At 43.5% G+C, this 22,301-nt stretch overlaps 1 long non-coding RNA gene across 1 annotated transcript; it reads right to left on the bottom strand.

The window, feature by feature from the left end:
* Positions 1 to 14,592: 14,592 nt before the first annotated feature.
* On the bottom strand, positions 14,593 to 19,151 carry LOC145879518 (uncharacterized). The gene is made up of 2 exons (XR_014392321.1): positions 18,936 to 19,151; positions 14,593 to 16,390 (listed from the first exon to the last, which is right to left on the bottom strand). It is a non-coding gene; the product is annotated as an uncharacterized LOC145879518 (long non-coding RNA).
* Positions 19,152 to 22,301: the final 3,150 nt, after the last annotated feature.

The raw sequence follows: 22,301 nt of genomic DNA, 5'->3' as shown, positions 1-22,301 counted from the left end.
AGGTGACCCCGAAGTTGGCAGATGTCAAAATAGCTAGCCGTGATGGCCGAGCTATGTACTCAGAATATTGCAAAATGTGCTTTCGCCGAAAAGCTATTTTAAAATCGGACATAGCGATTGTATAAAGGAGTTCTGTATCTATAATTCTTAAAATAATTGTTATGTATTTTGTCAACGTTTATCATGAGTCATTTAGTAAATTCACCGGAAGTTTTCGGTGGGTATGCTAGTTCTGAACATCACATGCTAATGTAAAATGCTGTTTTTTGATATAAATATGAACTTGATTGAACAAAACATGCATGTATTGTATAACATAATGTCCTAGGAGTGTCATCTGATGAAGATCATCAATGGTTAGTGCTGCATTTAGCTGTGGTTTTGGTTTTTGTGACATATATGCTTGCTTGGAAAATGGCTGTGTGATTATTTGTGTCTATGTACTCTCCTAACATAATCTAATGTTTTGCTTTCGCTGTAAAGCCTTTTTGAAATCGGACAATGTGGTTAGATTAACGAGAGTCTTATCTTTAAAATGGTGTAAAATAGTTGATTGTTTGAGAAAATTGAATTGTGGTATTTTAGTTGGTTTTGTATTTCGCGCCGTGCGACGCCATTGGCTGTTGGCTAGGGATTCCGCAGGCGAAACGGGGTTCCGCTAGCGGAACATCTGTCCTCAACAGGTTAACTGCCTTGTTCAGGGGCAGAACAACAGATTTGTACCTTATCAGCTCGGGGATTCAAACTTGCAACCTTTCGGTTACTAGTCCAACCTTCTAACCACTAGGCTACGCTGCCGCCCCAAGCCTACAGTGGTAGGCTTGATTACCAACAATGACGAGATGGCCTACAGGAGGAGGTGAGGGCCCTCAGAGTGTGGTGTCAGAGTGTGGTTTCTCTCCGCTATAGTTCCGTCCGTTCTGACTCTGGTCCCTGTCTCCAGTCCCTCGTCTCGTCAGTCTTGCTTCCCTGCCCTGGACCCCTGCTCTTCTGCTTCCTTGGATTCTGCTCCAGACCTGCTTACCTTGCCCCTACTCCCTTTGCCCCAGCCTCAGCCTCAGTTCCTGGTTCCCTTCTACCCGCCTGAGTTTCCCCTGGCCTGCACCCCATCTCCCCCTCCGCTTTTCAATAAATACCTTAGTTACCTTATCCCTGTCTCCACGTCTGAGTCTGCACTTGGGTTCACCTGCTCTGCCACGCGTAACAATATGATCTGGCCATAAATATGAACCCAGCAGACTTAGATCCTCTCCACCAAACCCTCTCCGGCCAAGGCGCCCTGCTCGAGCAACATGACCAAGACCTGAAAACACTTCTGGAGCATGTTTGACATCGGTAACTGGGAACTCTTGGCAGTTAAGCTGACTCTTGAGCAATGGCATCACTGGCTGGAGGGCTCTGTACTCCCCTTCATCGTATGGACAGACGACAAAAACCTGTCCTCATCCAGACCGCCAAACGTCTGAACTCCCGGCAAGCCAGGTGGGCCTTGTTCTTCGGTAGATTCAATTTCCACAACACTCTTACCAACGCCTCATCAGGTATGTCACCTTTCGAGTGTGCTCTGAGTTACCAACCTCCCTTGTTCCCCGCCCAAAAGGTCGAGATTGTGGTCCCCTCTGTCCATGATCATATGCACCGTTGTCATTGTACCTGGATGGCTGCCCTTCCTCGTGCCTCTGCCAGGACCCAGTCCCAAGCCAACCGTCGCCGTGCCTCAACTCCAATCTACACCCCAGGCCAAAAGGTATGAAAAAGAGGCATTGAAAGTGGCATCTAAGAAACTTTCCCCCCGAAGTCATTGGTTCCTTTGAAATTGACCGTGTCATTAACCCCTCTGCTGTGCGCCTGAAACTCCTAGCCTCTCCCAGGATCCACCTTCCATGTACCCCGGGGGAACGCTAGTAAGCTTCATTCACTGGAAGATATTTATGCTAGCCAAAGTTAGCCAGGAGACTCATCAGTCTAAGCTAGGGTAGCTAGCCTCTGACTGCAGCACAGTCTGTTTAGAATAACCACGCGACTTAACACTATGTTTACATAACAAGAGAACTACCCAAGCAACTCCACCTTGGGGAGTCAGGAATAGCTAGTAGTAGCCAGCTCGCCTCGGCAAGTTAGCTAACCTGACTTGCACGCCATGAAGTGCTTGTAAGCGAGCCTAGTCTCGAAAGTGTATGCAGGACAGAATCACTGAGTTGGGAACCTGGACACTTCTGAGAAGAGAGACAAGCAGTGCAGGAGACATTCGACCCAAACCATCTCCACGTCCCGCAACTAAAACTAAGTCACTATCGGAAACACCAAGCCCCCTAAAGAATGCTACATGATTGTCAAGAGAACTAGTAGGGGAGCAGTGGCAGCCATCCCCCAGTCTCGCACACAAACTGATTAGAGCGAGGGCAGCCTGAGCATGCATGAGCAGAGACATTAAAAACAACTAATGTGAGCATCTTTTAATTCATTGGGGCATGGTCGTGAACCCTACCCGGCTTGTTAGCCTTCATAGTTTCTGTCGCGTTAATCATCTGTAGCCAGGCTAAGCAATTAGAATAATAACTAATTGTTCATGATTAGGAAACCTATGAGAACCATAGAACAGAGGTGTGGACTCTAGTCACATGACTTTGACTTGAGACTGGACTTGATAGAAAATAAAATAACTTGAGACTTGACTTGGACTTGGAGCCTTAAGACTCAGGACTCAACTGATGACTTATCTGGTGTCTGGTTAGACTGTAAACTCTCCTTCCAGACTCATATTAAACATCTCCAATCCAAAATTAAATCTAGAATCGGCCTCCTATTTCGCAACAAAGCCTCCTTCACTCATGCTGCCAAACATACCCTCATAAAACTGACTATCCTACCGATCCTCGACTTCGGCGATGTCATTTACAAAATAGCCTCCAACACTCTACTCAGAAAACTGGATGCAGTCTATCACAGTGCCATCCGTTTTGTCACCAAAGCCCCATGTACCACCCACCACTGCGACCTGTATGCTCTCGTTGGCTGGCCCTCGCTACATATTCGTCGTCAGACCCACTGGCTCCAGGTCATCTATAAGTCTCTGCTAGGTAAAGCTCCACCTTATCTCAGCTCACTGGTAACCATAACAACACCCACCTGTAGCACGCGCTCCAGCAGGTATATCTCACTGGTCATCCCCAAAGCCAACACCTTCTTTGTCCGCCTTTCCTTCCAGTTCTCTGCTGCCAATGACTGGAACAAATTGCAAAAATCGCTTATATCTCCCTCACTAACTTTAAGCATCAACTGTCTGTGCAGCTTACCGATCGCTGGAGCTGTACACAGCCCATCTGTAAATGGCCCATCCAACTACCTAGCTCATCCCCCATATTGTTTTATTTACTTTTTTGCTCTTTTGCACACTAGTATTTCCAGTATTTCTACTTGCACATCATCATCTGCACATCTATCACTCCTGTGTTTATTTGCTAAATTGTAATTACTTTGCTACTTTGGCCTATTTATTGCCTTACCTCCTTACGCACACACTGTATATTCACTTGATCTATTGTGTTATTGACTGTACGCTTGTTTATTCCATGTGTAACTCTGTGTTGTTGTTTGTCACACCGCTTTGCTTTATCTTGGCCAGGTCGCAGTTGTAAATGAGAACTTGAGAACTTGGGTGGGGTTATATCCTGCCTGTTTGGCCCTGTCCGGGGGTATCATCGGATGGGGCCACAGTGTCTCCTGACCCCTCCTGTCTCAGCCTCCAGTATTTATGCTGCAGTAGTTAATGTGTCGGGGGGCTAGGGTCAGTCTGTTACATCAGGAGTATTTCCCTTGTCTTATCCGGTGTCCTGTGTGAATTTAAATATGCTCTCTCTAATTGTCTCTTTCTTTCTCTCTCTTGGAGGACCTGAGCCCTAGCACCATGCCTCAGGACTACCTGGCATGATGACTCCTTGCTGTCCCCAGTCCACCTGGCCGTGCTGCTGCTCCAGTTTCAACTGTTCTTCCTGCGGCTATGGAACCCTGACCTGTTCACCGGACGTGCTACCTGTCCCAGACCTGCTGTTTTCAACTCTCTAGAGACAGCAGGAGCGGTAGAGATACTCTCAAAGATCGGCTATGAAAAAGCCAAATTACACTTACTCTTGAGTTGCTGACTTGTTGCACCCTAGACAACTACTATGATTATTATTATTTGACCATGCTGGTCATTTATGAACATTTGAACATCTTGGCCATGTTCTGTTATAATCTCCACCCGGCACAGCCAGAAGAGGACTGGCCACCCCTCATAGCCTGGTTCCTCTCTAGGTTTCTTCCTAGGTTTTGGCCTTTCTAGGGAGTTTTTCCTAGCCACCGTGCTTCTACACCTGCATTGCTTGCTGTTTGGGGTTTTAGGCTGGGTTTCTGTACAGCACTTTGAGATATCAGCTGATGGAAGAAGGGCTATATAAATACATTTGATTTGATTTGATTCTCATCTGACCTACCTGGATAAATAAAGGTGAAAGTAAAAATCTTTTGGTTACATTTATTTCTGTCAATGCATTGTATTACTACTTAGGCCTACAGTCATGTAGTGTTTTCATTCTCAGAATGGAAACATTGTTCACAACCTGCTACACTTGTGAGAAACAAGTTTTGGTTTAATCATTATCAAACTTTATTTGTCACATGCGCCGAATACAACAAGTGTAGACCTGTGCATGGTGACTAATGTCCTGTACTCGTGCTCCAGTGTAGCACAGGGGTTGTCTATCAACTATAAAAATTGAGCGCAAGGGAACCAGTTACAACTGAACTATCTGATCATCAATGAATTCGGGAAAAAGCTATTTGTTTTTTAACACAGCAGCCCGCATATCAACAGATAGGCCGATATTCATTTTGGAAACTATCATTTTTTTATTTATTACATTTTATTACACGGTATTGTTGTTACAAAATAGATTTGTGTTGACTGTGATTAGACATGAAAATGTAAGCACATCTGCTAGGCTAAATTGATCCTCAAACCAAAGACTGTACAAACTTGTGTTTATAAAAAGTAGAACATCAAACACGTATCACCAATATAGTATGTGCTTTTAAAACACATACTATACTGTGATTGATCCATTTGAAGAAACTGTGGTTGAAACTGAGGTAGCCATGCTGGTAAAGTGTGCCTTGAATTCTGAATAAATCACAGACAGTGTCACCAGCAAAGCATCCCCACACCAGGTCTGTAAGTGTATGCTATTCAGTCCCTACTATAGGATGTGTACACACAAACACACACACAGACAGACACACACAATTCAGTCCCTACTGTAGGATGCACACACATGCACACGCATACAGTCTGTAAGCCATTCAGTCCCTTCTATAGGATACACACACAGTCAGTAAGCCATTCAGTCTCTACTATAGGATGACGTGTCCATAACAGTATATTTTTCCCATGTTTTGAGATATACTAATTTCATGTCATGCTTCCTTTCCATTTCCAGATATCAAAAACAAAAGCAAAATTGAAAAATCAAGAAAACTCAAGATCTGGCAAAGAAGCAACATGAAAAGAAGAAAAAACAAGTTGCGAGGAAACTAAAAAAGGTATTACAGAAGAAAGAAACAGCTAAAAGCTGTTTTGGACCTAACACCATCAAGCGAGGAAGATTATACACTTCAACATGTTCAAGAAGCAAAATGAAGAAGTTGTTCAAAATCTTCAAGAAGACACAGCCTCCCCAAGAGAACAGCCATTCATACCTCAGCAGGTAAATGTCCCTGCTATCAACTCAACTCCTAAAAGGAGAGAGACATCTCCACAGACACCAGGACCAATGAAGACATCTACCCCAAAGGAATCACCCAAAAAGAGAAACAGAAGAAAGAAAACAATATCAAAATTGAGGTCAAAGTTGCGCTACACAGAAGAGAAGCTGCTAGAGAGGACCAAAGAGATGGTCAACCTAAAGAAAGACTGAAAACATTTACATTACATTTACGTCATTTAGCAGACGCTCTTATCCAGAGCGACTTACAAATTGGTGCATTCACCTTATGATATCCAGTGGAACTGTGCTTCCGCAGAGGTAGGGAGGCGAGCAGGCCAGAGGTGGATGACACGCAGTGCCCTTCTTTGGGTGTAGGGACTGATCAGAGCCTGAAGGTACGGAGGTGCCGTTCCCCTCACAGCTCCGTAGGCAAGCACCATGGTCTTGTAGCAGATGCGAGCTTCAACTGGAAGCCAGTGGAGTGTGCGGAGGAGTGGGGTGACGTGAGAGAACTTGGGAAGGTTGAACACCAGGCGGGCTGTGGTGTTCTGGATGAGTTGTAGGGGTTTGATGGCACAGACAGGGAGCCCCGCCAACAGCGAGTTGCAGTAATCCAGACGGGAGATGACAAGTGCCTGGATTAGGACCTGCGCCGCTTCCTGTGTGAGGCAGGGTCATACTCTACGAATGTTGTAGAGCATGAACCTACAGGAACGGGTCACCGCCTTGATGTTAGCGGAGAACGACAGGGTGTTGTCCAGGGTCACGCCAAGGCTCTTAGCACTCTGGGAGGAGGACACAATGGAGTTGTCAACCGTGATGGCGAGATCATGGAACGAGCAGTCCTTCCCCGGGAGGAAGAGCAGCTCCGTCTTGCCGAGGTTCGGCTTGAGGTGGTGATCCGTCATCCACACTGATATGTCTGCCAGACATGCAGAGATGCGATTCGCCACCTGGTTATCAGAAGGGGGAAAGGAGAAGATGAATTGTGTGTCGTCTGCGTAGCAATGATAGGAGAGACCATGTGAGGATATGACAGAGCCAAGTGACTTGGTGTATAGCGAGAATAGGAGAGGGCCTAGAACTGAGCCCTGTGCGCACCAGTGGTGAGAGCACGTGATGTGGAGACAGATTCTCGCCATGCCACCTGGTAGGAGCGACCTGTCAGGTAGGACGCAATCCAAGAGTGATCCGCGCCGGAGATGCCCAACTCGGAGAGGGTGGAGAGGAGGATCTGATGGTTCACAGTATCAAAGGCAGCAGATAGGTCTATAAGGATGAGAGCAGAGGAGAGAGAGTTAGCTTTAGCAGTGCGAAGAGCCTCCGTGACACAGAGAAGAGCAGTCTCAGTTGAATGACCAGTCTTGAAACCTGACTGATTTGGATCAAGAAGGTCATTCTGAGAGAGATAGCAAGAGAGCTGGCCAAGGGCGGCATGCTCAAGAGTTTTGGAGAGGAAAGAAAGAAGGGATACTGGTCTGTAGTTGTTGACATCGGAGGGATCGAGTGTAGGTTTTTCAGAAGGGGTGCAACTCTCGCTCTCTTGAAGACGGAAGGGACGTAGCCAGCGGTCAAGGATGAGTTGATGAGTGAGGTGAGGTAAGGGAGAAGGTCTCCGGAAATAGTCTGGAGAAGAGAGGAGGGGATAGGGTCAAGCGGGCAGGTTGTTGGGCGACCGACCATCACAAGTCGCAAGATTTCATCTGGAGAGAGAGGAGAAAGAGGTCAAAGCATAGGGTAGGGCAATGTGAGCAGGCACAGGGGTGTCGTTTGACTTAACAAACGAGGATCGGATGTCGTCAACCTTCTTTTCAAAATGGTTGACAAAGTCGTCCGCAGAGAGGGAGGAGGGGGGGGGGGGGAGGAGGATTCAGGAGGGAGGAGAAGGTGGCAAAGAGCTTCCTAGGGTTAGAGGCAGATGCTTGGAATTTAGAGTGGTAGAAAGTGGCTTTAGCAGCAGAAACAGAGGAAGAAAATGTGGAGAGGAGGGAGTGAAAAGATGCCAGGTCCGCAGGGAGGCTAGTTTTCCTCCATTTCCGCTCGGCTGCCCGGACCCCTGTTCTGTGAGCTCGCAATGAGTCGTCAAGCCACGGAGCAGGAGGGGAGGACCGAGCCGGCCGGGAGGATAGGGGACATAGAGAGTCAAAGGATGCAGAAAGGGAGGAGAGGAGGGTTGAGGAGGCAGAATCAGGAGATTGGTTGGAGAAGGATTGAGCAGAAGGAAGAGATGATAGGATGGAAGAGGAGAGAGTAGCAGGAGAGAGAGAGAGCGAAGGTTGCGACGGCGCAATACCATCTGAGTAGGGGCAGAGTGAGTAGTGTTGGAGGAGAGCGAGAGGGAAAAGGATACAAGGTAGTGGTCGGAGACTTGGAGGGGAGTTGCAGTGAGATTGGTAGAAGAACAGCATCTAGTAAAGATGAGGTCAAGCGTATTGCCTGCCTTGTGAGTAGGGGGGACGGTGAGAGGGTGAGGCCAAAAGAGGAGAGGAGTGGAAAGAAGGAGGCAGAGAGAAATTAGTCAAAGGTAGACGTAGGGAGGTTAAAGTCACCCAGAATTGTGAGGGATGAGCCATCCTCAGGAAAGGAACTTATCAAGGCGTCAAGCTCATTGATGAACTCTCCAAGGGAACCTGGAGGGCGATAAATGATAAGGATGTTAAATGGGCTAGTGATTGTGACAGCATGGAATTCAAAGGAGGAGATAGACAGATGGGTCAGGGGAGAAAGAGAGAATGTCCACTTGGGAGAGATGAGGATTCCAGTCCCGCCACCCCGCTGACCAGATGCTCTCGGGGTATGCGAGAACACATGGTCAGACGAGGAGAGAGCAGTAGGAGTAGCAGTGTTTTCTGTGGTAATCCATGTTTCCGTCAGCGCCAAGAAGTCGAGGGACTGGAGGGTAGCATAGGCTGAGATGAACTCTGCCTTGTTGGCCGCAGACCGGCAGTTCCAGAGGCTGCCGGAGACGTGGAACTCCACGTGGGTCGTGCACGCTGGGACCACCAGGTTAGAGTGGCAGCGGCCATGCGGTGTGAAGCATTTGTGTGGCCTGTGCAGAGAGGAGAGAACAGGGATAGACAGACACATAGTTGACAGGCTACAGGAGAGGCTACGCTAATGCAAAGGAGATTGGAAAGAAAATTAACTAAACAACTGGGGAAGCGAGAGAGCAGGGCCTCCCTCACTAACCATTTGCTGAACCACTCAAATATAACTATTCCAACTTCCACTTAGAAATTATACTTGATGTAAACTACAGTGGTTCAATGTTTCCAGGAATAGGCTCAAACTTAGTTTATTCAGCTTGAAAAGACTTGAGATGATGGCCAAGAGGAAGCAGGTAATTGTCAACATAGAAGGCAGAGGGGTCCAGAAGAAAACCACAAAGAGAAGTTATCAGAGAACATTACCCAATAACAGCCAGAGAAGACTAATGTGCAAACTTGTTAGCCGCTTCCTTCATCAAGATGAAGTCTCCACTGTAATAAATGGGAAATCCAGAGAAATTCGGAAAAAAAGGCCAGATATTCCGTAAGAGAGCCTTAACGTACACTATGGAAAATCTTTATAGAAGATTTCTGTCTGAGAATCTAAGGCACAACCTTTCCAAGGCTCAATTCTTTAAACTTAAGCCATTTTAGATTGGCCAGCGAAGAGTCACAGACAGAGAAACATGTGCTTGCAAAACGCATGAAAACTTTGGCTTGAAGATGAAGAAGCTGCACCAGCTTGGGGTCATTGAAACATCATCCCCAAGGGACACTGTACAGGCCATTGTGTGTAGTGACGATGACATGTGCTGTTCTAATGGTCTTGTATGTGTTGTTTTTATGTGTTCTCTGTTTTTAGCCTATGTATGTTATGTACATTTGAAGCACTGCGAAATTAAATTGATTGAACTTGAATCCATGATTGTGCCAATATTTTCTCATTTATTTTCTACATAAAATGTTGTTTTTAACCAAACCTCAATCTTACTATACTTATTATCATTACCGAAATCATCAACCTAATTTCCGAAACCTATGTATCATTACCGCAACAGGTAATTTTATGTTAATTTAATAAAAGGAAAAATAGTAGTTTGCTTTTAAATGCATGCTTGCCACATTCAGGCTTGCCACTTTCAGGCTTGCCACATCATTTTGAAAATATGTCATGTTTCAATGAAATATCAAAAATATTAGGTTGTCGATTGTGGAAGGTGTTACGGTAATGAGAGAAATCAGTCAAAATCAAATAAAAAATTTAATTAAAAAATATATATTATTTCAGAGTTTCAAGTAAGTGTGCATGAATGTTAATAATCCATTTAAAAAAGTGAAATGTATTAGCTTTCCTAATGGTCTTGACGATTTCAGACCATTGCAGTAATGAGATTTTGAAGGACTTGTTTGGGAAAATATGTTCAAAAAGGTGTTAAATTATCAGTAAATGTTTTTCAATTAATGCTCACAAACAAATCAGACCTTATTAATGCCTAAAAAGGAAATTTGTTGATGCAAGTCTTTTTAAAGATTTCTTGTTTGAAATCTTTGAAACCAAGATTTCATGAGAATCACCCACTTGTCCTCTTGCTCAGTTGTGCACCGGGGCCTCCCACTTCTCCTTCTATTCTGGTTAGAGCCAGTTTGCACTGGTTTGTGAAGGGAGTAGTACACAGCGTTGTACGAGATCTTCAATTTCTTGGCAATTTCTCGCATGGAATAGCCTTCGTTTCTCAGAACAAGAATAGACTGATGAGTTTCATAATAAAGTTCTTTGTTTCTGGCCATTGTCGTGGACGAATCAGAATTAGTTGGGTAACATAGGAAATTAAGATGTTTTATTAGTATAATATGCTTATTTGAGGTACTTGTCATTAGAAAGTGTCCATTGGACTCTGGTGTCTTTTCAGTTGCACGTCTACCTTAGCTGGGGCTCAGACACTTGGGGCCCAGAGAGGGGAGAGGTCAGACTTGTCGTCATGGGAATGTGTCTTTACCTATTTCTTAAACCATGTGAAGGGATGGCGTGATGAATGGGGAACCAATGACTTGTCTCCACAATGTCTGTGAGCAAGTCACTCCCTCCTTTTCTTTATTGTGGGGAGGATTATGGCAGTAAATGGACCCTTGTATGTCCTCTTAGATCTCACACTTATCCTGTGATAATATATGGCCTAGAGGCTCACTCCCCCCAGTGAGCCTGTCCAGGAGTAGGGTCAAGAGGGGGTTTGCTTGAGATGGGAGTATCTAGAGTTGACAATTGATATATGCCATTGGATGAAATAGTTTTGTTCAATACCGTACCAGGGAGGGACGGTTCTAAGGAGACCAGATACTGGGTTATACCATTAATCCTGTTGACATAGCAGTTACTGTCTGATGTGTTTTATTGATATCTGTCATACAAAACTTAACCTTTGTGAACTGTTACTAAGTATCTGTGGTTTGTCAATGTACGTTGAAGGGGGTATCGTTGCTATAAAAGATCCCTGTAGCCATTCTGTAATCACCTCATTCAATGATTCATTCAAGAGAGTGCATTATTGGGGTCAAGAACTTTTGCAAAAGTATCTTAATTAAGTATTAAAGATGTAGTTTTAACTCGGACTGGTGTGTGTGTGTAACTCCTCATTTGGTAATGCAGAAATTAGCCACCACACCATTTTGAGCCTGTAATCGAACCCACAAATGTTGATGCTCCAGATGCTCAACTAGTCTAAAGAAGGCCAATTTTATTTATTCTGTAAACAGAACAACAGTTTTCAGCTGTGTTAACATAATTGCAAAAGGGTTTTCTAATGATCAATTAGCCTTTTAAAATTATAAACTTGGATTAGCTAACACAATGTGCCATTGGAACACAGGAGTGATGGTTGCTGACAATGGGCCTCTGTACGCCTATGTAGATATTCCATTAAAAATCAGCAGTTTCCAGCTACAATAGTCATTTACAACATTAACAATGTCTACACTGTATTTCTGATCAATTTGATGTTATTTAAATGGACAAACAATTTGCTTTTATTTCAAAAACACTGACATTTCTAAGTGACCCCCAAACTTTTGAACGGTAGTGTGTATATATATTGATTTATTGTGATGGTGGACATTGGAGACCCGTCATTCAGGGCTTGTTTTGAGACCCATATTTTTAGAAAAGACAAACAATGTACAAAAAATGTACAAAATAAATATTTCACTGAGTTAATAAATCAACATACGGACATGGTCTCTTTTTTGTTTTCTTGAGTAATGCAGCTCCAAAATGCAGGTGTTTCAGCCATTGCTCAGTGCATTCTGTGGTGGTGGGGCAAGCCAGCAGAAAATACAGAGTGCTGCGCCATGATTGGCTCAGTGTTCTAAGGGTAGAGCTAGAGAATTCTAGCACCTTGGGTGCTGCCATGGAGTTACATTAGAAGTGCCCTTCCAAGAAGGCTTAAGGTCATTGGCCACAGATAAAATGACGTCAAATCACCTTATATGTACAGTAGCTTTGATTGGACTGATCTTGTCAACATCATACTTTCAAAATATTAGCTAGCAGTCATCATCATGAGTCAAGTTGACAATACTGGCAATCCTTTTTAATCCTTGTCATATGAAGAGAAATAATGAAGAGAAATTATAGATGAAATGTATCTGTGCTCATCAGCCATTGGACATAATCATTACAGAACAAGTTGGAATTCATCAAATTCAACAATGAGTGGTTTGGAAGGAATCGGTGACAGGGCCTAACTGCAAGCATTGCAAAGCAATCACTAGCCTGCTATTCAGCGGAGTGGCTGTGTGGTCCCAAATCTGTGATTAAGGGGCTCTTTTCCAAGTTTAAAATGATAAACATTCAACATTAGCCATGCTGTCATCGAAGCATGATTTGTGCTACGCTCAAAACAACTGTTAACTCGGAACTGCAAAAACTGGACTTCAGTGAGTTCAAGACAACTGGGAAGTCGGGAATAAACAAGCTTCGACTGTGGAAATACAATTTGAACGGTCATCCAACTCGGAATTGTAAATCTGGCCTCTTTCTAGAGCTACGACCTGAAGATCAATGACGTCATCATAATTCGACCTTGTTTTTTTCCAGAGTTCCCAGTTGTTTTGAAAGCACAATAAGTCCAGAGAATGGCAGAATTTAAGGACAAAATCTTCCCGCAAAGGACCACCGCACAACCTTCCTGTTCAAGTAAGCACAACAAGGTGAGTCTAAAAATGTATTGCAAGCTACTGCATAAATGATGTAATATAAAAGGGAGATATTTATAATGTAGCTAAGAAAGTAATACTAAGTGTATGTTGTGTCAGCTTTCATCGTCTGCTTGTATGCCCCCTTCATTTATTCTACGGTTCTGACTTGGTGTACAGGGAGAACACTGTAAGAATGGCCCATGTTCTGAATTCTGTCACTGTACATTTCAAAAGTGCTAAACAAATAGTTATATTGACTACGTCTGTCCTAGCTCGCTCATTAATGTCTTAATCGAAATTACGGTTTGCCTCTTATCCGCTTGTCATCCCCTTATGCCGTAGTTTGTACATCTCAATTGTCATTAGAAACCACATTTGTTTAAGCAAGTCAGCCATATAAGCTATGGTTTTTTTAAAGCCAGTAAATTAGGTTGAATGAACTGTTTCGCTGCCAGACAAGGCTCCACTGATAGCCAGGTGTAGCAGTGGTAAGATGTTGGGACTGCTGTTGGGACAGCTTTATGTAGGCCCTAACAGTTTGTGGGCACCGTTTGTCACCGTTAAAGTGCAATTCATGTATTGTTTAGTGTTGTGTTGTGTAGTGGCATTGATGGCATGCATCCCACTTTTTTTACATGCTAAAATCACCACTGATGGTGTATATTCAATTGATTTATTCGACTTTTTAAAACGCAATGTTCCAATGGCGCTAAACGAGTTTATGTTCATTAATGGTCAATTAACATGAGTCTGGCAGACTTTTGCATGACAATAACTGGCTGACAAAATTTCATGACCTCCACAGCCCTAGTCATGCCTCCTGTAAATATGATATCAAATATCTTTTGTGTGTGTCATTTTGAAATATCTTGAGGATTTTCAGAAATGTATCATTTGTTGGGTTAATATGTTGGATAGATGTCGAAAGATGTTACAGAAGAATTTGCCTTATGTTTTTCAAAAGCTGAATTTCTGCTGTAAGAATTGAATAGAGACATAAGAGAAATCCCATGCAAGCCTTATTTAGAACTGCGACGCTGCTGGGTTTTTCAAACTCAACAGTTTCCTGTCTGTATCCAGAATGGTCCACCATCCATTCAACTTGACACACTGTAGAAAGCATTGGAGTCAACATGGACCAGCATCCATGTGGAACGCTTTTGACACCTTGTAGAGTCCATGCCCCAACAAATTGAGGCTGTTCTGAGGGCAAAAGGGAGTGCAACTCAATATTAGGAAGGTGTTCCTAATGTTTTTTAAACTCAGTGTATGTCGGCTTAATCGGAAATTACCTTTACATTTCTATCCCACAATCTGTAACGCTTTAGTGATACAGAATGAATAGAGCCCCTAGGCCTTAATCTGGAAAAACCTCATCCAAATTATTTTGTGCCCTTTTCAAATCAAATCAAACTTTATTTGCCACATGCGCCGAATACAACAAGTGTAGACTTTACCGTGAAATGCTTACCTACAAGCCCTTAACCAACAGTGCAGTTTGTAACCCTTTACAGAGGGTCACATACTTTTTGTCTGTTGGTTGGTTTATCCAGGATATTTGTTTGTGCTGGTTCCTTCTTCACACTCGGAATCAAGATGCCTCCATTCACCTCTACGAAATCCCTCAGCAGTTGCCGTGGAAACCAGAAGAAATGACAGACTTCATGGAATATTGGTTTCTGACATTTAATGTGCACAAAAACAAGTTATCATGCCTCTGTAAAGGGTCACAGGTTAAAAATCATGACAGACAGACACTGTATTAAAAACATGTTTTTTTTTTTATCAATTCATTTTTTGGGGGCACCATGTAGAGTCCATGCCCCAATGAATTGAGGCTGTTCTGAGGGCAAAAGGGGGTGCAACTCAATATTAGGAAGGTGTTCCTAATGTTTTGTACACTCAGTGTATAGTTCAGTGAGATTTGTCATAGATCAGCATCTATATTTGCTGCCATGTCAATTCAGCAGGTATCTGTCTTTTACTTTTTTCTCTTTAGTTCATTCTCTTGGTTGTTGGTGCATTGGGGGGTTCCTGGGGGTGGGGAATGGAATTAATTGTATTAATTAATTGTAAAAAAATGTTTTTCTTCTTGGAGGGACTGTGAGAGGGGTCTCGAATGGTTGAGGGACAGCTATTGGGGAACTGTGGGGGGATCTTGGAGGGTTCAGGTTCATGTTTTTTGACCTGGTGGGAGATCTGTCAACATGCCCTTGGGCAGGGCATTGACCCTGGATGCTTCTTTCTGTGTGTCGCTCTGAATGGGAGTCTGTTGGATGACTGGTATGATGTAGTTGTTCATCCAGGGTCAATGCAATATACTTGCTTCACTGCAAGTATATTGCATGTTTCCGATATTCAATAAAAAATTTAAATAAAATTAAACAAACAAAAAACATTTCAGCAGGTATCTACTGTCATAGTGAAACTCTGGTGTCTTGTCATTGTACATATCCTGTCATATAAGTCTATGGACTGTTGATTGGTTTGGGTGGTTCTGGTGGCTTTACATATCTGCGATGGTGGGCAGAATGCAAGCTCGTACATGGGCCTCCATCCAGGCACAGGGACAATCTGACATCCACTGAGAGATCAGGGAATGTTTGACCGTGGAGCTCTCCCTTTTCCTCTCCTCCTTCCTCTCTTTCCCTCTCTCTTCACCCCCTCGTTTTCTTTGTTAAATGGGCTACTTATCCTAGCCTGTAGCTGTTCTGCAGAGTCCTGTGTAGCTGTGCATGTCTGTGAGGGCTGTGTGGTGAGGTAAGAGAGAGAGGGGGCACAGTCAGGGGTGGCTGTATCACTGAACTTGGGACAGTTGCTCTTACGTTGCTGCTGGAGGTCAGAGGGGCAAGAGCAGGGTTAACTGTGTGCCCGTGGGCAGGACTGGCCCTCAGACCCCCAGTGGTCCCCAGTGTCTCCTCAAACCCAATCACTGCCTCCCATTCCCTGATTGACAGGTGGAGTGGGTGGGGCTGCTGTACAGGAATTCTAAAGGGTCTGACGCACCATGGCGACCAAACGCAGGCTTGCTGCAGTTGGAATCTTTCTCCTGTCCTCCGCACACAGTAATGAGGTCAGAGTACATCCCAAGTTCCACCCTGTCCTTACCATGAGCCTTTTCCCTGTGACAAAGTGCAGTGGTCTTTGGAGAGTTTTCATCTTGCAAAGCGAGCCGCAGCAGCCTCGGCCTGTGGTGCAGCGAGTCCTGCTGGCGAGGGTTGATGATGTCATTGGTGGGAAGCGAGGTAGGGTGAGCCAGGTGGCATATGGACAGCAGATAGTCCTCTGAGGAGAGAGTGTGTGGGCAGGGCCCTAGGTGAGTGGTAGGCTGGGCAGAGTGGAGGGTGTTGGACTGGTTAATCTGATTCAACTGGTTCATGTCTCTGACTAGGTCCTCGTAGCCCTCTCTGATGGTGGGAAGCTGTAGTCTCCTCTTCTGGGACAGGAGTTTGGATCTAGGACGCATGGCTGCTGGGACAGAAAGAGACAGACGTCTGTCAGCAAGAGGTAATGTTTGAATAATATCTGAGTGACTTTGTCCTCATGAACGCAGGGTCTGACATTTGGGAAATGGTATCTTATTAAATACTCTGATTAATCATATTTCATAACTGCTCCTTTCAACGGTCCCCACAGAACCACATCAACACCATTCTATACCTCGTAACCTAAGCCACAAAGATCCCCATCTCCCCTACTCCTATTTCTTTACACAAATCCCTGCTCTCCTCTCCTCTCTGTTTGCTCAGGAGGAGTTGTGTAAATATCACCGTAAGACAAACACACCGTGTCCATGAGAAACATAGCTATGTAAACACACTGGTATATACACAGAATAAAAATATAAATGCAACATGTAAAGTGTTGGTCCCATGTTTCATGAGCTGAAATAAAAGATCCCAGAAATGTTCCATATGCACAACAATGTATTTCTCTCAAATGTTGTTAGTGAGCATTTCTCCTTTGCCAAGATAATCCATTCACCTGACAGGTGTGGCATAGCAGGAAGCTGATTAAACAGCATGATAATTACAGGGGTGCACCTTGTGCTGGGGACAATAAAAGGCCACTCTAAAATGTTTTGTCACACAATTGGCATGTGACTGAAGGAATGTCTACCAGAGCTGTTTCCAGATAATGTCATGTTCATTTCTTTACCATAAGCTGTCTCCAACGTCGTTTTCGAGAATTTGGCTGTACGTCCAACCGGCCTCACAACTGCAGACCACGCGTAATCATGCCTGCCCAGGACCTCCACATCCGGGTTCTTCACCTGCGGGATCGTCTGAGACCAGCCAGCTGGACAGCTGATGAAACCGTGGGTTTGCACCACCGAAGAATTTCTGCACAAACTGTCAGAAACCATCTCAGGGAAGCTCATCTGCATGCTCGTCATCCTCACCAGGGTCTTGACCTGACTGCAGTTTGGCGTCGTAACCGACTTCAGTGGGCAAATGCTCACCTTCACTGGCCACTGCCACACTGGAGAAGTGTGCTCTTCATGGATGAATCTCGGTTTCAACTGTACCAGGAAGATGGCGTTGTGTGGGCAAGCCATTTACTGATGTCACGTTATGAACAGAGTGACCTATGGTTGCGGTGGGGTTATGGTATGGGCAGGCATAAGTTACGGACAATGAACACAACTGCATTTTATCAATGGAAATTTGAATGCACAGAGATGCCGTGACCAGATCCTGAGGCCCATTGTCGTGCCATTCGTCCATCGCCATCACCTCATGTTTCAGCATGATAATGCATGGCCCCATGTCACAAGAATCTGTACACAACTGCTGAAAATGTCAGTTCTTCCATAGCCTTCGTACTCACCAGACATGTCACCCATGCTCTGGATCGACGTGTACAACAGCGTGTTCCAGTTTCCGCCAATGTCCAGCAACTTTGCACAGCCATTGAAAAAAGTGGGACAACATTCCCACAGGCCCCAATCAACTCTATGTGAAGGAGATGTGTCGCGTTGCATGAGGCAAATGGTGGTCATTCCAGACTCTGACTGGTTTTCTGATCCACACCCCTACCTTTTTTTAAGGTTCTGTGACCAACAGATGCATATCTGTATTCCCAGTTATGTGAAATCCATAGATTAGGGCTTAATTAATAATTTCTTTATATGAACTGCAACTCAGTAAAATCTTTGAAATTGTTGCATGTTGTGTAAATGTTTTTGTTCAGTGTAAATACCATAAATACCAAACCAGTCACCCAGAACCATACAGGTTCAAACCTAGAATTTCTTATGGAACCCATATTGTTTTAGCCCTGACTGCAGCCTGCAGAGTATTTCAAGTCTGGACCGCAATGACAAAAATAGCTCAAGCCAAACCCTAAAAGCCAGCCTCTCCCTGTATCCCTCAAGGTGGAACGGCTGCTAAATATAGAACCACACCTAGTTGGTATACAGTGATTCAGACCCATACTAGCATTGTTACTATACACAGAAAATATATATAGCAACAGGGTTGGGGAGTAACTGATTACATGTATTCGGTTACATGTCATCTGATTACAAAAAAACGACCTGTAACTGTAATTAGTTACGTTACCAGCGAAAATATTGTAATCAGATGACATATACTTTTGAAAAACTAGATGATTACTTCTTGGATTACTGTTTTCTCTGTGACATTCAGTTCAGTATTGAAAAAAAGGCGCAAGTTTAAGTTTGTTACACCTGAGGGAGTCTGACCACAAGTCAAAGACAACTATGATGACCCACCAAATGCATTTGACAGATGAATCCTTTTTTCTCTTCCCTCGAATGCCTTTAAAGGAGAAAGTAATCCAAAAGTAATCAGATTACGTTACTGAGTTTGGGTAATCCAAAAGTTATGTTACTGATTACAATTTTGGACAGTTAACTCATAACTGTAACATATTACATTTAAAATATAACCTACCCAACCCTGATTACCATCATGTCTATATTCTAATACACTCGTTATAACTGTAGGCTATTGTAATGGTCTTCGGCACCACTGTCTTGCAGACTCACCTGTAATAAGAGTTGTAGAGTGTATATCCAAGTCTCTTCCTCTTTCTCTGTTCTTTGCTACTGTAGTGTATATCCAGGTTTCTCTCGTCAACTCTTTAGTCAACTCTTTAGTAGAATGTGTGAATGTCTGTGCAGATAAAATCTGTGTCTTCAAAAAAAGAGAATTAGCGATGCTCGTCTCTGAGTGCGCTCTGTAGTTCTGTTTCCGACCGTGTCTGAGGCAGCAGTAGAATGTAGATGTATCTCCTCCCTCTCTCTCTCATTTGCTCCCTCATTCTGCCCTCCTTCCCTGATTCTAAATATAGCATCATCCTCCATTTCCTATCCCAGAGCACTGTCATTGGATTCTTGTGTTGATGGACAGAGACAGAAAGAGATGGAGGTAGATGAAGAGATTGAGAAAAATATAAATAGAACCCCTGTTCATTACCAGGCTGTAATTGGCTCCGGTATAGAATAAAGCTGGTATACTAGACCAATGCTTATCTGATACAAAGTGTCTTGATAAAACATAGAACCCCTATAAAGTGGTACTGTAGCATGTGGTAGAATGTAGCCTCAATATCTCTGATAATGTTACTGATGCCATAATGTGTGAGGTTGGCCTTATGTGTGTGTGTGTGTCCTGTTGGGCTGAGTGCTCTATTCCTGTCCTTCTGTTCTTGGAGTCCAACAATGAATAGAGATGGAGATGAGGGTCTATTTACCCTGATCAGCTGCTCCCATCATGGAGCTGTTGACGAGTTGGGAAACAGCTTTGAATATTCAGAGGTACCACTTTAAACCTACAACACCCTCTTCTGAACATCTTGACCCAATTCACATCAACAACAATATGAACCATTACGTACAGTGAGTGTACAAAACATTAGGAACACCTCCTCTTTCCATGACATAGACTGACCAGGTGAATCCAGAGGAAAGCTATGATCCCTTATTGATGTCACCTAAATCCACTTCAATCAGTGTAGATGAAAGGGAGGAGACAGGTTAAATAATGATTTTTAAGCCTTGAAACAATTAAGACAAGGATTGTGTATATGTGCCGTTCAGAGGGTGAATGGACAAGACAAAAGATTCAAGTGCCTTTGAACGGGGTATGGTAGTAGGTGCCAGGCGCACCAGTTTGAGTGTGTCAAGAACTGCATTGCCTCTTGGTTTTTTACGCTCAACAGTTTCCTGTGTGTATCAAGAATGGTCCACCACCCAAAGGACATCCAGCCAACTTGACACAAATGTGGGAAGCATTGGAGTCAACATGGGCCAGCATCCCTGTGGAACGCTTTTGACACCTTGCAGTCCATACCCCGACGAATTGAGGCTGTTCTGAGGGCAAAAGGGGGTGCAACTCAGTATTAGGTAGGTATCTTAATGTTTTGTACACTCAGTGTATATGAACTTTGTATAGTGTTCTAGGAGATCTATACAATTACATTATGTGTGTGTGTGTGATGATTAATAGAAAAATCTGGTAGATATATGATCGCAGGACACTTCACCAGAGGCCAAGTCTCCCCACGTCACTCTCTGTATGTGTATCCAAAACAACAATGTCAAAACGGACAAAACTATAAAAACAGTTCATTCTGTCTCAGGACCCTCAACCAACTTCCCAGTGCTTATGCAACAGAGCTGAGTATACGACCTGAAGAAGCCCTGGTTAAACCACATCATAACACCATCCATTTATTCTCTGAAGCCATGCCTGGCAGACATCACTGGGTTTCAAGGAAATCTAGTTTCTCCGAGAGATGAGGAAACAGAAGACGGCAATGTGCTCAACTGGTTATTCACACCATCACACATAGAGGGGAGGGAGAACGAGAGAAAGACCACCTTGTCAGTGCAGGCAGCGTTCTTTGAGGAGCAGGGCAGAGAGTGTTGATGTTCGTTTGCGATAGACAACTGCAATGGCTGGGTGGGGGTCAGGATGTCATAGGAAATGATTCGTGGTGGTGCAGCCTCACCCTTAGGCACTTAAACACACAATGCAATGGTGTGTGTCTGTGTGTGTGTGTGTGTGTGTGTGTCTGTGTATGCTTATGAAGAGATTACTTATACTCTATCCTGACATCCCATCTCTAAAAAAAGATCCCTTGATTTTTTTAGACTCTCTAATGTGAGTAGTCATAAGAGACAGCAGCTAGCGAGTTCCTCACTCTGATTCATATTAGATGCACACACACACACACTCACACACTCACAGATGGTTAGAGACGGATATGGCCATAATAAAGACGTTGAGACACGTGCTGTCAGTACAGTGTGAGGAGCAAAGCCACATGCTAGTTCATTTAGCCCTTATGAACAGGAGGCAGCACAGGAGAGACGTACACACTGACTCAAACGTACAATACTGACTGTTCTCAACAACAACATGTTCAGATATATCCTCCATGATCAAACCGGAACATTCATTCATTCAGAACAGGAACTAAATAAATACAATCATTAAAAGGAACACAGCAACATGACTTCAACATCCGACTGCTACATTTGAAATGCTTAGGAACAGCATATTGAAGTCAAAATGAATATTGTCAGACGTGAATTACCATTAAAAAAAGCTAATATATGTTCCGCTGCTAATAGAGGAGAAAGGTGTTTGGGGAGAGGAGAGAGAAGGAGAGGAGGAAAGGAGTCAAGCTGTTGTCTGTGGCAGAGTGACCTACATGTGGTGAGCCATTGAGGTCGACCAGCAGGATGCCACTTACCAAATCGCTTTTCTATGAAACTGTGATAAAACCAACCCCGTTGTGTTTCATGGAACTGGGCTCTGAGTAATTTGGGGGTGAAACAAACATCCAATTTGAACCATTCACAGCTTAGTCGAAAAACCCCGGACAAAAACATTCATTTTCCAATTGTTTTTGAATTGCACAGAAACAACAATAGGCATTCAGTCTTTCTCAAACTGTCCTACCTTCAGGATAAATTATTATTTCATTATTTGGATATGTCAAAGCACCAAAAAATTACTCAAAAAAAGAAATTACCACTTTTTTTCTATATTTATTTGTCTGTATATGGTATGTATGTATGTTTGTATGTATGTATGTATGTATGTATGTATGTATGTATGTATGTATGTATGTATGTATGTATGTATGTATGTATGTATGTATGTATGTATATATATGCAGTGTGTATGTTTGTATGTATATATGTATGTATATCATTTTATTGCTCTAGGGATGTAATTATTGTTTGGATAACCTTATTTACTATTATGTATTTCTAATGTTTTTACACACTTTATGTGATGTGTAATGCAGAGAACGCCAGAAGAAGAATTGTCATTTAATTACCGTAGTGAATTATTGTAACGTTTGTTTATGTGTCAATTAATCCCATAAGGGATGGGTT

The sequence above is a fragment of the Salmo salar genome, chromosome 05 (assembly GCF_965601325.2).
Source record: "Salmo salar chromosome 05, fSalSal1, whole genome shotgun sequence".
Classification (NCBI taxonomy): Eukaryota; Metazoa; Chordata; class Actinopteri; order Salmoniformes; family Salmonidae; genus Salmo; species Salmo salar.
This window is presented reverse-complemented; position numbering and strand designations above follow the sequence as displayed.